Genomic DNA, 17,005 nt, shown 5'->3' on the forward strand with positions numbered 1-17,005 from the left:
TTAATAAAGTCTGTTTAACGTCCCTTTAGCTATTATCTAAAGAGATGATGGCAATGTTTATAAAATAAAAACAGAAAATGCTGGAAGCACTCAGCAGGTTAGTCAGCACCTGTGAAGAGAGGAAGGGAATCAACGTCCAGGTTGATGGCTGTGCCTACAACATCTGCAGTTATTTGCTTTTCAATTAGTGTTATTGACCTTATGAAATTTCTGCAGTTATTTTCATGTTGAAAGTTAATGTTTCAGCTGTCTCAAAAACAGGAATGCAGTTAAAAACTCTGGAAGATTCATACATTTCAAACATGTGAACCTGCTTCGGAGATAAAAATTGACATAATTATTGACTACAAACAGCAAAAATTGTTAGCAACAAACGATCTGCTGGAGGAACTCAGTGGGTCGAGCAGCATCTGTGGGAGGAAAGGGATTGTCGATGTTTCGGGTCGAAACCCTGCATCAGGACTTAAAATTCCTTTCCTCCCACAGATGCTGCTCGACCCACTGAGTTCCTTCATCAGATTGTTTGTTGCTCTATATTCCAGCATCTACAGTCACTTGTGTCCCTAGTAAAAATTCTTCTTCTCCTTTGTTGTATTTCAAAAACCAACCATTTCACAAGGACTGCTCCCAAAATACTGCACAGACCACTGCTTCTGATTTTGCAAAAACATGGCATGCATTGTGGCATTGTGTGATCTCCTAGGAGATGATCTATGGTTTGCTTCTCCCAACATATGCAGTAGTTGAAAATCGAAAAAAACCTGCAGATGCTGAAGATCTGAAACAAAAACAGAAAATGCTGGAAATACTCAGCAGATCAGGCTGCATCTGTGGGAAGAGAAACGGAGTGAACAATTCAGGTTGAAGTACTTCTGACGAAGGGTCTTCGACCGGAAACTCTTAACTCTATTTCTCTTGCCATAGATGCAGCCTGATCTGCTGAGTATTTCCAGCATTTTCTGTTTATATGTAGTTGTCATTGTAGTTGGTCGTGTGAAGACCCAGTGATTTCATGAGATCTGTTGAGTCCCACTATCAGTCTCACAGAATTATAATGAAACTCTTAGTTGCCAGAAATTCCCGTGTTGTTAAATTCATTTTCCCTTGAACGTCTAGAAACTTTAGTTCTCTACTCCCATAAGCAAAGTTTATTGGGCACACTTTGGATTTGGTGTCTAGTCTTCACCCAAGGACAAAGATATTTTATTATTGCAACAGACAAATACCTTCACTGCCTACCATGCACTTAAAGCAAGATTGAAAAAGTGTGAAATGTATTTCACCACCCATTGTCCCCTGTTTACATTCAGCAGGTACAGAAAGGATACTGGCTTTAAAGTTAGCCCATATAATAGTATCTGAATCAGAATCAGATTTATTATCACTGACATATGACGTGAAATGTGTTGTTTTATAGCAGCAGTGTAGTGCTAGATGTAAAAATCTATAAATTATTAAGTAAATAATGCAAAAAATGGAATAACGAGGTAGTGTTCATTGGTCCTTCAGAAATCTGATGGCGGAGGGGAAGAAGATGTTCCTAAATCGTTGAGTGTGGGTCTTCAGGCTCTTCTACCTTCTGCCCGATGGTAGTAATGAGAAGAGGGCATGTCCCGGATGGTGAGGGTCCTTAGTGATGGATGCTGCCTTAAAAATGTAAAATGATACATCTTAATCATAAAGAAACAGAAGTTAAAGCATAAGTCAGCTCAATGTGGAGAACTGTATTCGAGACAGCGTATGCTGGTGACTGATTTTTCAATGACATACTGAGTTTTTTTACAAATAATTGCAATAATTTGCATTTGTAGAAGTGTTTTGGAGCAACAGCTCATATTTAAACAGTTACAGAGTGACACTTCCCCACAGCTCCAACAGCACGGGTTCAATGCTGACCTCTGGTGTTGCTTGGGTGAGTTTAGAGTCATAGAGTCCAAACAGCAAACAGGCCCTCGACCCACCATGACCATGTTGCCCCTTGCACTCTCCCACATTAATCCCACTTACCCACATTAGGTCCATAACCTTCTGTGCCTTGGCATTTCAAATACTTGTCTAGGTGTTTCTTCATTGTCAGGAAACACGTTCCAGAGTCCAACCAGCTTCTGTGTGAAAAACTTCCCCCTCACATCCCTTCTAAGTCTCCTGCCTCTCGTCTTAAACCAATGCCCTAATCCCTTCGAGAGGCCCACCAATGAGACACAGATTTTTTACCATCTACTCTATCCACCCTCTCATAATATTATACACCTCTATCAGCTCAGCCTTTGCCGCTCCAGGGAAAACAATCCCAGCCTATCCAGTCTCTCCTTGGAACTATAATGCTCCATTCCGGGCAACATCCTGGTAAATCTCCTCTGCACCCTCTCCAGGGCAACCACCTCCTTCCTATAGTGTGGCAACCAAAGCTGCACCAGTCCTCCAGGTGTGGACTAAGCAATGTTTTATAAAGCTGTATCATGATGCCCCATCTCTTCTACTCTGTGCGACAGCCGATGAAGGCAAGCATCCCATCTACCTTCTTCCCCATCTTTTCCATCTGTGCTTCCACCTTCAGGGATCTGTGGGACTTGTACCCCAAAGTCCCGCATTCACCAACACTCCCCAGGGCCCCACTATTTACTGTGTAAGTCCTACCTTTGTTCGCCTTCCTAAAATGTATCACTTTGCATTGGTCAGGATTAAACTTCATTTGCCATTTCTTCACCCAGCTTAATATCATGCTGTAGCCTTAATCAACCATCCTTGCTAACCACAACATCACCAATTTTTGTAGCACCTGCAAACTTACTTATCATGCCTTGTTCATTCACATCCAAGTCATTAATATACATTACAAATATCAAATTGCCCCATTGCCCCAGCGCCAATCCTTGAGGTACACCACTGATCAAAGACTTCCAATTGGAAAAGCAACCCTCTACCTCCATCCTCTGCCTCCGTGACATAGACGCCACAGCCAAGAAAGCTCACCAGCGCCTCTACTTCCTCAGGAGGCTAAAGAAATTTGGCATGTCCCCTTTGACACTCAGCAACTTTTATTGATGCAACATACAAAGCATCCTATCCAGATGCATCACAGCTTGGTACGGCAACTGCTCGGCCCATGACCGCAAGAAACTGCAGAGAGCTGTGGGCACAGCCCAGTGCATCACGGAAACCAGCCTCCCCTCCACGGACTCTGCCTTTACCTCTCGCTGCCTTGGTGAAGCAGCCAGCATAATCAAAGACCCCACCCACCCGGGTCATTGTCTCTTCTCTCCTCTTCCATCAGGTAGAAGATACAGGAACCTGAGGGCACGTACCACCAGACTTAAGGAGAGCTTCTATCCCACTGTGATAAATCTATTGAATGGTTCCCTTATACAATGAGATGGACTATGACCTCACGATCTACCTTGTCGTGACCTTGCACCTTATTGCACTGCACTTTCTCTGTACTGTTATTGTTTTTACCCTGTACTACCTCAATGCACTCTGTACTAACGCAATGTAACTGCACTGTGTAATGAATTGACCTGCATGATCGGTAAGCAAGACAAGTTTTTCACTGTACCTCAGTACAAGTGACAATAATAAACCAACACCAATACTATTACCAAGCCAATTTGGGATCCAATTTGCCAGCCTGCCCTGGATCCCATAGCCCCTGGACCAGCTTACATGCAGGACATTGTCAAAGGCCTTGCCAAAGTCCATGTGGACAATAATTACCACATTCCCCTCACCAATATGTTTAGGTATCTCCTCAAAAACTTCAATCAAATTTGTAAGGTGGGATTTCCCAAGAACAAAGCCACGCTGAATATCCCTAATCAATCCCTGTCTTTCCAAGTGAAGATAAATCCTGTCCCTCAGAATGTCCTTCCAATAGTTTCCCTGCTACTGATGTAAGACTCACTGGCCTGTCATTACCTGGCTTATTTCTGCTGGCCCTTTTGAATAAAGGAAGAACATTTGCTATCCACAGTCAAATAGACCTGTGGTTCACAAAGATGCAGAAATGTTATTTATGGCCCTAACAATCTCCTCCCTTGTCTCACGTTGCAGCTTGGGCACATTTCATCAGGCCCTGGGGATTTATCCACCTTTATGCGTCCCAAGACATCTAGCATCTCCCTATTCCTAATGCTAACAAGAACGTAAAGAACATCACCGGCCCTCGCTCTGAACTTTCCTTCCACCATGTCCTTCTCCTTGGTGAATACAATTGAGAAGTATTCATTTATGACATGGCCCACATCTCCCAGCTCTATGCAGATTGCCCCTATAAAAATATGTCTGCATATCCTCTCTGTGACTGTATGGGTTTCCTCTGTGTGCTCTGGTTATCTCCTACATCCCAGAGGCATGTGTATTGGTAGGTTAAGTGGCTACTGTAAATTGCCCATAGTGTTTAGGTGAGAGAAAGAATCTGAGGGGAGTTGATGGGAATGTGGAGACAATAAAATGGGATTGGCGTAAGGTTACTGCAGATAGGTATTGATGGATGGCATGGACTTGATGCAGCATAAGGCCAGTTTCTGTGCTGTATGATTCTATGAGTCCAGTCCACCTTGCGTAAAGAAAATCCTGGAGCATTTACAAGGAGTCCAACAACAGAACACAAACTGTTGAGATTCCCCAACACTAACTCTGGGAGCTCTGCTCTTAAAGTATGGACTCAGCTGGACAATGCAGAGTCCAGGAGCCCATTCACTTCAATGGAGATTTTACAAGTGAGAGGGAGATAGGTGATTGTTTTTCTACTTGCTTATGTTTGCAGAAGTGTATTTAATTGTTGAAAAGTGATTTAATTTTTTTTCTTTTCTATCATTTTCAAATTATCTAATTATTTCACTTTTACATTCAGAAACATTTGTAGTTTTGACAGTGTTGACAGATGGCAAAGCTGAGAGTGTATTTCAGATGACAGTTGGAATTTTCCTCAGTGGTTTTGTGGATGTGACTTGTTCTGGTCCATCTGCAGGAGCTCGTTAGTTGGTTCAGGGATGTTTACTCTCAGCAGGTTGGTCCTGGTGCATCCAAACCAGGTAAATGCTCTGGGATGGGGAATGCGGACAATGAGTGTCTCAGGCTGTTGATGGAGGACCAGATCACTATCTTTGATGGTGTATTGTCTGTCCTTTTCAGGCGGAATTGGGGTGTTTCCCACATAAATTAAATTCCTTCCAGAGATTCATCCACTGGGCTTTCATCAGTATTTCCCCCTACTTCTTGCTAACAAGCCATGTTGCAGAAGGTAGTGGATTTTGATTGAGAATCAAAGTCAAAGTCGAGTTTATTGTCATATGCACAAGTGCATGTGTGCACAGATGAAAAGAAAAACTTGTTTGCAGCAGCATCACAGGCACATAGCATCATATAAGCAGCATTCACAAGAAAAACAACTAAATATAATTTTTACAAGAAAGAGCACAATCAGAACAACAAAAAAGTCCATTTTAGTTCAAAGTGATCAAAATGGATATAGTGTTGCTAAACTCCAATGATTAGTGTTGTGCATGTTGGTTCAACAACTGAATAGTTGAAGGGAAGTAGCTGTTCTTGAACCTGGTGGTGTGGGACACCAGGCTTCTGTACCTCAGGTTAAATGTGGGTAACTGAGAGGAAAGGTGAAATAGAAAATAAACTGGTTAAAAGATGAATTTAAGAATGGAATGGCAGTTAACATAAAAGCATCCAATGGTTGTAGGGGTCAATTCGAATCCATCCAAAGACTGGAGAAAATGCCCAGAATACTAAATAAGGACGTGATATTTTCCTTCTCCAGGAATTGGATGTTGTCTAAGTCCCCACCGGAGGAGACATAGTAGAAAAAATGGAGGGGGTCAAAATTGAGAAGGGGCGCATGAAAAGGTCAAGCTGACCATACTTAAGATAAGGGATCCGGATAGGATGCAAGCTAGATTGCAAAGGGAATTGGAAATAGAGTTTGTGGAAGGGTTTGCCATAATCTTCCAATCTTTTCTGGATACATGGGAGGTCCCAGAGGACTGGAAAATGGCAAATGCAACACCCTTGTTGTCTCTAAGGACAGTTCACACAATGTCAAGCTAGTTAATGTAACCTCAGTCGTGGAAAATCTTTGAGAAATCCAGAAGAAAACTACTATGTATACAAAGATGTTTGAGTTCTTAAAGGAGAGGAAATGCAGATTTGTTAAAGGGCATTTGTGTTTGACCATCTTGATTGATTTTTTTATATGAGTTAACAGAGAAGGTTAGAATCATAGAATCATTCAGCACAGAAACAGGATCCTTTGACCCACCTCGTCCATCAACAAAACACAGCAGATGTCATTCATACAGATTCTGAAAGGAGTTGACAAAATCACGTATAAAAGGCTGGTTAGAAAAGTCAAGGTGCAAGGAGTCAGAGGGTCAGTGACAGGGTGGATAATGAAGTAAGCGGCTGTTTTTCAGACTGGAGGGCGTGTGAGGCTCCTGGGTGTCAGTGTTAAGACCACTGATTTTTTTTTGATACAGTGCAATGATACGGCCATGAGTTCAAAGGGTAATTTGTCAAAATTTGCATGTGGCAAACAGAAGGACAATGATGGATTTCAAGTGGATAGAACAGGCTGTTAAGTGGCAGATGAAATCCAGTACGATTTGTTTGAGATGGTACATCTTGGCAGAAAGCTCGGCAGATGATATGGACAAAATAGCAGCTTAACAGAACAGAGGGCCTGATACATACATGGCTTAATCTTCAAATGTTGAGAGGGCTGTTTGTAAAACATCTGGGACTCTGCGCTTCGTAAATAGAAGAACGAAAGCAGAGAGGTTGAACATTTATGAAAGAGTGGTCTGGCCATAGTTTATGAATGGCATCCATTTCTAACCACGACACCTTGAGGAAAGATGCGAAGGTCCTAAAGAGGATGCAGAAAGAATTTACCAGAATGTTTGCAGGGGTAAGGGTCTTCAGATGCAAGGATAGATTGGAGAATCCAGGGTCATACTGCAAATAAAGAAGGCAATGGATAGAGATGTCCAAGGACACTTTACTCTGCATTCTGTATTGTTTTACCCTGTACTACCTCAATGCACTGTGTAATGAATTATCTGTATGAACGGTATGCAAGACAAGTTTTAAACTGTACCTCAGTACAAGTGACAATAATAAACCAATTCCAATTCCAATTCCAATCATAATAGTTTTAGAAGAGGTAAACAGAGAGAATTTGTTTCCTTTACTGGATTGTTCAAGAATCAGGACACCAATTTAAGGTAACAAGGCAAAGCATGCAGTGGGGGCTTTAAGGAAAGATGGGAATGGTCTGGAATCCATTGCCCAGTTGATAGAAAGAGAATTAATGAGTGCCTTAGAAAGGAAATTTGTTTTGGCATCTGAGGGAAAGTAACTGGAGGGCTCTGAGAAAAGAGTCCAGGAGTGAATGGAGTGTTTGACAAAAGAGCCAACGTGGAATCAATGGACAGCACTGCCTCCTTCAGGCCATGACTGGTATCCACAGCCTGGAGAATTCACCATCAATCAATATTACAACACAACTGAGGGATGCAATATCTAGCTTGGAGAGTTCAGCAATTCTTGCTTTATGCGGTAAGCTCAGTCCATCATGAAAACCAGCTTCCCCTCCCTTAACTCCATCTACACTTCCCGCTGCCTTGGGAAACCAGCCAACATAATCAAAGGCCCCTCATTCTCCCTTCTCCTCCCTTCCATCGGGCAGAAGATACAAAAGATTGAAAGCACGCACCACCAGGCTCAAGGACAGCTTTTATCCCGCTATTCTAAGATTCTTGAATGAATCTCTTGTACATTAACCTCTCAATCTACCTCACCATGGCCCTTGCACCTTATTGTCTGCCTGCACTGCACTTTCTCTGCAACTGTAACACTTTATTCTGCATTCTGTTATTACCTTTCCTTTGTACTACCCTGACATACTTATGCTGTGAAATAATCTTTCTGGATGGCATGCAAAACTAAGTTTTTCACAGTGTCTAGGTACATGTGACAATAATAATTTGTCCTGAAGAAGGGCCCTGACCTGAAACATTGACCGCCTGCTTTTCTCCACGGATGCTGCCTGGCCTGCTGAGTTCCTCCAGCATCATCATGTTTTTCATCTAGATTCCAGCACCTGCAGACGTTTGTTTCTTTGGCAATAATAAACCAATTCTAATTCCAATTCCAAGATGATACTAAAGTGAGAGAAAAGTAGCTTAAATGATTAAATGCAAGAGATTTGAGACAATAGGCAGTGGATTGCTTTTGCACATGTACAAGGCTGTGGAATGAACTACAACTGAAAGGGACAACATGTTAACATTTAAGAATGGATTAATTAGATGATGGAAGAAACGGATGATTAGCACAATTGGTTGTGCAGATTCAGAGTCATAGAGTAATACAACATGGAAGCAGGCCCTTCAGCCCAACTGGTCCGTGCTAACTAATTTAGCTTGTCCCATTTGCCTGCGTTTGGCTCATATCTCTCTAAACGTTTCCTATTCCTACTTCATCACTGTACACAATGCACAGGGCACGAGAGCCCCCCTTAAAGAAACTTCGTACTCTTGCAGCACCCAGACCTCCAACTGCTTCTAGAAACTCTGATCCAGCCATAGCTACAAAGGAACCTGAGCTTCAGAGGCAGCAGCTTATGCTAGAAGTGTTTTCCCACACCCCTGTGGTCTGAGCAGAAAATTGACATGAACATGAATGACAGGCTGAATGCTGTTGGGTGTGTAAATTCAATGCCATTCCATCTGTGAAATACTTGCTATATTCCAGCGATGGGGAGAAGCTTGCCTTGTTTTGGAATAATAAACATGAAATTCTCCACACTCAATCCAGGGCTTTGGGGGCTTTTAAGAGGGGCTTGGGTGGGCCAATGAATGAGAAGAAAATGGAGGGATATGGGCAGTCTGTAGGTAGGAGGGATTAGCTATGTCGGCACAACATTGTGGGCCGAAGGGCCTGTTCTGGTCTTTACTGTTCTATGTTTTTATGACTCTCTATGGAGAGGTACACTTGGAATACTATTTCCAGAGCATCTGTTAGGCTTTGGAATGAATGGTTTTACATGGTTATGAGTATGAATGTTGCCATTTAGTCCAGAGCACTGACACAGGTTCTGGATTTATCCTGATCTCACATGTGTGCGCATATGAGTGTGGGAACTTTTTTGAATGTATAGTCTGTATGTGTGCATGTCTGATGAATGTATGTAATTATAATTATACAGCAACATTCATAGAGTTGGACAGTGCAGAAACAGGCCCTTCAGCCCACCATGTCCACGCCGACCATTGCATCCATCGATTCTCATCCCATTTACCCGCATTAGATCCATAGCCTTCTCTGTCTTGGCAATTCATTTACTCTTCTAAATGCTTCCTAAATCTGTGAGAGTAAATTAATAAGTAAATCAGGTGTAGATATCTATAGTTATGTAATTATGTATGGTTGATGAGTCCATGCTTTTCCAAATTTGAGTAAATCCTGTCCCTTGGAACCTACTCCAAGGATCACCGGCCTATTGTTTCCTGAAATATCCCTGTTGCTCTTCCTAAACAACACTGGTTATTCTCTAGTCTTCTGGGAGCTCACCTGTGGCTTAAGAGAATATAAAGATCTTTGTTAAGGCTCCAGCAACCTCATCCCTTGCATCCCTCACTAGCTTGGTATAGACTCCAACACCTCCCCCTGGTAAATATTGACATGCCCTGGAAGATCAAGATACTCTTTCCTGACTTTACTATCATACATATCATCCTCCTTGGTGAATACCAATGATAAGTATGCATTTACGACATCGCCCATTTCCTCTGGTTCCACTCATAAATTCCCTCTATTGTCCTTCAGTGGACCTACCCTTTCCCGAGCTACCCTCTTGCTCCTAATATAGAAAGCATCCTATCCAGATGCATCACAGCTTGGGATGGCAACTGCTCTGCCCAAGACCTCAAGAAATTGTGGACAGTTGTGGACGCAGCCCAGTCCATCACGAAAAACCAGCATCCCCTCCGTTAACTCTGTTTACACTTACCGCTGCCTCAGGAAAGCAGCTAACATAATCAAGGACCCCTCCCACCCTGGATATTCTCTCTTCTCCCCTCTCCTGTCAAGCAGAAGATGCAAAAGTTTGAGAGCACGTACCACCAGACTCAAGGACAGCTTCTATCCCATTGTTATCAGACTCTTGAACGGACCTCTCATCCGCTAAAAGATGAGCTCTTGATCTCCCAATCTACCTCGTCATGGACCTTGCACTTAATTTGTCTACCTGTACTGCACTTTTTCTGTAACTGTAACACCAAATTCTGCATTCCATTTTCTTTTTACGACCTTGATGTTATGTATGACGAATCAGAATCAGGTTTATTATCACTGACACATGTCATGAAAGTTACTGTTTTGTGGCAGCAGTACAGCACAAGACATAGAGACATAAAAATTACTATAAGTTACAAAAATAGATAAATAGTGCAAAAGAGGAATAACGAGGTAGTGTTCATGGATTCATGGACAATTCAGAAATCTGATGGCGGAGGGGAAGAAGCTGTTCCTGAAATGTTGAGCGTGGGTCTTCAGGCTCCTGAGTCTCTGCCCCGGTGTGGAGTTAGTTTAAACCCCGCCCCTAGTTTATACCCCTGCAAGGACATTGGTTCTCCTCCAGTTTAGGTGCAACCCATCCTTCTAGTACAAGTCCCACCTGCCCTGGAAGAGAGCCCAAAGATCCACGTACCTGAACTCCTCACACCTGCACCAGCTACAGCCACACGATCAGCTATACCACCTTCCTATTTCTTGACAAACCTCATTCTTTGTCTCCTATTTCTTGACTTGTGAAGACATGGCACAGGGACAAGTCCCAAGATTACAACCTTAGAGGTCCCTAAAATCCATTTGCAGGACCACATCCCTCTTCCTGCCCATGTCGTCAGTACCAATATGGACCACGACCTCTGGCTGCTCACCCTCCCCTCTCAGAAGGTCTTGTGCCAGCTCAGAGACATCCTAGAGCCTGGCACCAGGGAGGAAACGCACCATCCTGGAGTCTCGCTCACAGCTACAGAAACACCTGTCTGTGCCCCTGATGATAGAGAACCCTATCATTACCGCTCCCTGGCACTTCAACCCTCCCTGTCGTGCAAGTGAGTCGGTCACGGGTGACCTGGCTGCTGCTGTTGTTTTCCCCTGAGAGGCCATGCACCCACCCCCACCACTCCCCACCACAACAGCAACAACAGCATCCAAAACGATACACTTGTTTGAGAGGGGAACAGCCACAGAAGACTTCTGCACTACATGCCTGCCTTTCCTGGTAGACACCCATCTATCTGGCTGAACAATAGGCCGACCAAAATTTGATAGAATGTTCCAATTCTGTTTCACTTAGAATCACTGTCACTTTTACAGGCATTCACCTGAAAAGAGCCAATCTTGAAGCTGTTTCATTAGCAGAGAACCGTCCACAATCCACATACTATGTACAAGCATCAGATGCAAAAACTGCCACTGAAATATCCCACAGTTAATTTAAGACTAACAAATGGATGTATTCCTTATATATTTCTTCTTGGCACTCAACATTCAGCTCCAAGGTAAATTAATTGCAACAAGAGTACCCTTAAAACCCGCAACCTGTCTGACATGGCTCAGATGTGAGCTGTGAACAGAATTGTGGTTATTTAAATTGAGTTGATTAAATCTAAGTTAGCTTGAGTTTTACGTGGTTGTAAATAATATCTTTTAAAGTACCACTGCAGAATCGCTTAAATCTCAGCAACCAACTTTGTACTTTGAGGGTTTTTTTTTGTCTGTTCTATTTGACAAAAAAGAGAATGTTGAACAATGAGCTTCTATCTAAGTTGGCTCTCCCATTGTTCAGCCCAGAGTCTACTGATTAACGTGAGATGGAGAAGTTCCCTTCATTACAAGGAACTTAATAGAGAATCAAAGTTCTGCCAGAGAATAGGCCTATCTCAATTTTAGCCTCCCCTGGGCCCTGCTGGGAGATTAGAGCCAAAGAGGGGGAGTCCGTGCTAAGGTTAATGTAGCAGATAGTTTTACACCGATTATTAGTTCTCTTCTGACCCACCAGAACCACCCAGCTGAATGTATGGAGAGGCCAATGGGCAAAATCCCACCAATCAGCACTTGAACGAGTCCTCAGAGAAGGTTTAAAAGGGAAGTAAGATACTTTCTTTTTCAAAAAAAAATGTGCTTTATGAGATCTTAACAGAGTCCCAACAGAGCAATTGGATATATCCCACCCTTTTATTTGTTTGATGTGTGTGTGTTTTTCTTTAACAAAATGAAGGCAGCTTGACATTCCCATTGAGCCTGTGTCTCAAAGATGAAGGGCAAAGGGCGGATGTACCTTAGTTGAGCTTTTAAGCTACATTTATGAATCAACCTTTGTGTGTGGTCTCATGATAGACGTGAGTGAAGCTGGTCGGTAATGGAGTTGACTGACAGTGTGCTCAACGCACAACACACTACATAAAGCTTGCAATTACTCATCTCTACTGTGGGATTCCCAGAATAATCAGCCCTGTCTCATCTACAGTGGAACAGTCTGATTCCAAAACCCATCCTGATTTCAGCTACTACCCATTCTAGTTTTATGAAGGCTGCTGAAATTGTTCATAAGTACCAAAAACATCTCTCTGAAGTTCCTCCTTTCAACTTCCCTGTGCTCAAACTTATCCTAGCTCTGATGAAATGTCATCGACTTGAAGTTCTGTTACTCACTCTGACACCCTCCTCACTAACCTGTATTCACAAGTTACCTGATGCCCCAAGTTTACTTCTTCAATCATTCCATGCCATCAAATTTCCCCATTTCTCTCCTCCTCCAGCCTTCCAAACCCTTGGCAATTCTGACATCTCAGCCTTTGTTTGCCCCATTGAACATTGAGATAGGACACCTGGTTGAGTGATCCCACCACAACAACAACCTCCCGCTCAACATCAGTAAAACTAAAGAGCTTCAGGAAGGGGAAGGAGGGCGAACATGTGCCAGAGTACATTGAGGGATTGGCAGTGGAGAGAGTCAGCAGCTTTAAATCCCTAGGCGTTAATGTAACGGATGACCTGTCCTGGGCCCAGCACATAGATGCAATCACAAGGAAGGTGTGCCAGCGGCTTTACTTTCTTGGATGGTAAAAGAGGTCACTGAACACTCAAACAAACCTCTACAGATGTACTGTTGAAAGTATCCTGACTGGTTGTATCATGGTCTGGTACAGCAATTCGAACTTGTAAGGATGTAAAAAGCTGCAGGGAGTAGTGGACTCAGCCCAATACATCACAGGCTCATCCCTCCCCACCATCGGGACACTGATCCAAGAAGGCAACATCTATCACCAAAGATCCCCACCATCCAGGCCATGCCATCTTCTCGCAGCTACCATTGGGCAGGAGGTGCAGAAGCCTGAAGTCCCACACCACCAAGTTCAGGAACAGCTACTTCCCTTCAACCATATGGTTTTTGAACCAACTGGCAAAACCTTAATCACTACCTCAGTATGGCAACACTATGACCACTTTGATCACTTTGCACTAAAATGGACTTTTTTTTGTTCTAATAGTGCTCTTACTTATATTGTGTATAATTTATTTTTAATTTATGTTCTTCTTGTGAATGCTGCTTATCTGATGCTATGTGCCTGTGATGCTGCTGCGTTTTTCATTGCACCTGTGCACACATGGACTTGTGCATCTGACAATAAACTCGACTATGACTTTGATATAAGTGTGAAGCTCTCCAACCTTGCATCTCCAGCTCCCTCTCCTCAGTTAAGACCACCCCTCATGCAACCTATCTCAGAGAATATTTTTGTCAGATCACCCAGCTTCTCATTCTTTGTCTCAGCATGCATTTTCTCCTCATGCCTTTGTGAAGAGTCTTCAGAATCAGGTTTATTATCACTGACATATGTCATGAAATTTGCTGTTTTGCAGCAGCAGTACAGCGCAAGACATAAAGATATAAAAATTATTAAAAGTTACAAAAGTAAATAAATAGTGCAAAAGAGGAATAACAAGGTAGTTTTCATGGGTTGCTGGACCGTTCGGAAATCTGATGGCAGAGGGGGAGGAGTTGATCCTGAATCGTTGAGTGTGGGTCTTCAGGTTCCTGTACCTCCTCCCCGATGGTAGTAACAAGAAGAGGGCATGTCCCAGGTGGTGAGGGTCCTTAAGTGATGGATGCCACCTTTTTGAGGCACCGCCTCTTGAAGATGTCCTCGATGGTGGGGAGGGTTGTGCCCGTGATGGAGCTGGCTGAGTCTACAACCCTCTGCAGCCTCTTGTGATCCTGCACATTGGAGCCTCCATACCAGGCGGTGATGCAACCAGTCAGACTGCTCCCCACCATACATCTGTAGAAATTTGCAAGAGTCTTTGATGTCTTCCATTGTTTCTCTGGTTCATAGATGTGGTTGATGTTTGTTGAAAGGAGGCATAGATTTGGATCAGTAGAGCACAATTGGATGCTAGCATCGTGGCATTAAAAGCTGGGTGTTAAACACTAGTCAAGGCCATTTGAACCAATGGATTATTTTTGTAGAATCACGTCTGTGGATTACTGAGTCAGGAGCAAAACAATACTGACTTCCTCTACCTTACACTCTCTATCTCTGCTCCCATAAGACCAAATAAGCTCAGATCTAAACTCCTGGACCTTTGCCTTGGGGGCTTCCATCTGCAACCGGCTTCTCGACTTCCTGACCAGCAGACCTCAACCAGTTAGAATTGGTCATAACATTTCATCCACCCTGACCATCAACTCTGGTGCTCCCCAGGGGTTGTGTGCTCAGTACCCTGCTCCACTCCCTGTATACCCATGGCTGTGTGGCCAGGTACAGTGCCAACTCGATCTTTAAGTTCACCAATGATAACACTGTTAGCCGGATCAGCAATGATGAGACAAGTGTGCAGGAAGGAGATCGCGAACCTTGTGACATGGTGTCAGAGCAACAACCTAGACTTTTTTTAAATAAAACGTTTATTTGCTAAAAGCACTACAAAAGGACATCCAGTGTCAAAATACTACAACTAATACAGAAAGTAGAAGAAAAACTAGGCATCTACGGAACTACAGCAATAATGCTAACTAACAACCGCTAAGCGCACACGCAACACTTCAGATAATAATCGCATTTTCACCGTCCACAACACACGTGATTCCCTGAGAGGTCCACCGATCGCAAACTCAACCAGGGTGCCCGCGGTTACCGCGTGCTCCCTCTCCAAGGACACCCACGCGCGGATGTAAGCTCGGAAGACGGGCAGGCAGGCAGACCAACCGGAACCCTCAGCCACCTGCCGCCTGCACCCGTGGATGGCCACAACCTAGACCTTAACACAGGAAGACGAAAGAGCTGATCATTGACCTAAGGAAGCAAGGGGTGGGGGTGAACACAATCCTGTCCTCATCGACAGAGCTGCTGTACAGATGGTCGACAGCTTCAAATTCATGGTATCCACATCACCGGCAACCTCTCCTGGTCCCTCCACACTGATGCAGCGATCGAGAAAGTGCATCAGCGTGTTCACTTTCTCGGGCATCTGAGAAGGTTCGGCATGTCCACGAGGATTCTCTTGAACTTCTACAGACGTGCTATGGAAGGTATCCTAATGGGTCGCATCTCAGCCTGGTAAGGCAACTGCTCTGCTCTTGACCAACGGAACCTGCAGAGAGTGGTAAACACTGCCCAGTCCGTCACAGGCTCCTCACCTCCTTCCATCCAGTCTACCTTCACGGTGCATTGTATCAGGAAGGCTGACGGTATCGTCAAGGACACCTGTCACCCTGGCCATTCCCTCTTCTCTCTTCTACCTTCTGCAAGAAGCTACAGGAGCTTGAAAGCCCAAACATCCAGACTTAAGAACAGCTTCTTCCCTGCTGCGATCAGACTTCCGAACCAATCACCTCTCTTACATCCCCTTCCCAGTGGTGCTGCCACGTTCTCAGACTCTTAATTCTCCCTCTCTCTGTTATTCCGTTATTGTCACCTTAGTATTTCTCTTTGCACTCCTTCAGCCTGCACCACAACCTTTGCACCATCCTGCTGTTTTACGCTCGTCATTGTATTTATTGTTGTAAATACCATGCTTAGTCTGTGAGTGTCATACGAGCAAGGAATTTCATTGCACCCTGATGTATATGACAATGAACTAATCTAATCTATTCTAATCTCCCTTTTAATGTCTTCACTAAAAACTACTTTGTTGCCCATTTAGTTACCTATCCCATTATGTGGCTCATTTTAGGTTATTTTGTTACATTGAAGTCACCATATTTTTAATCCATTTGTTTTTAATCCCATTTGTTGCATCCACCACGTTGTTCTTACAGAGACAGCCTTTTTGTAAAACACTCGTAAAACAAAAAAAGTGTTTATTTTTTTAATAAGCAGAATTAGGTCCTGTACAAAGATGATAAAATTCAGCATACAGAGAAACGCGCAGGTACTGAGTTGATCTGGAAGAATTGAGCCCATTCCTCGCTCCACACATGCATGTGGTATTTTGTCTTCTTGCTGCTATATTGACCTGCACGTCTCTCCCGAGTGTGATCACAGCCAGTACACATGGTCAAGTGTACAAGAGGGCACAATATTAACAAATTATGGGATGGTGCTGTGAAAGGGAGTAAAGTGAGTAACATAGGATCTGTTTCCCCTCGGAAACATGATAGTATTGAGTCCGACTTTCCCTGGAGGCAAAGTAGGCAGAACTGGACTTCTGCTCCTCATGACATGGCAACATGTGGTTCAGGTTACTTGGCACAGGGCTGCGTTAAGTTGGTCTGTCAGTGTTAAATGGAGCACCGTTATTCTCTAACACAACCAGAAGCAGCACATCTCCTGGGGATGCTGAATCAATCCCTCCAAATATCAGCTGGAAAAGTCCGATCTAGTTCAGGATATCAGTAGAATGTAAAATAAAAACAGAAAATATGGGAAACACTCAGCAGGTCAGGTTACATCTGTGGGAAGAGAAAACAGAGGTTTAA

The sequence above is a fragment of the Pristis pectinata genome, chromosome 2 (genome assembly GCF_009764475.1).
Source record: "Pristis pectinata isolate sPriPec2 chromosome 2, sPriPec2.1.pri, whole genome shotgun sequence".
Taxonomy (NCBI): Eukaryota; Metazoa; Chordata; class Chondrichthyes; order Rhinopristiformes; family Pristidae; genus Pristis; species Pristis pectinata.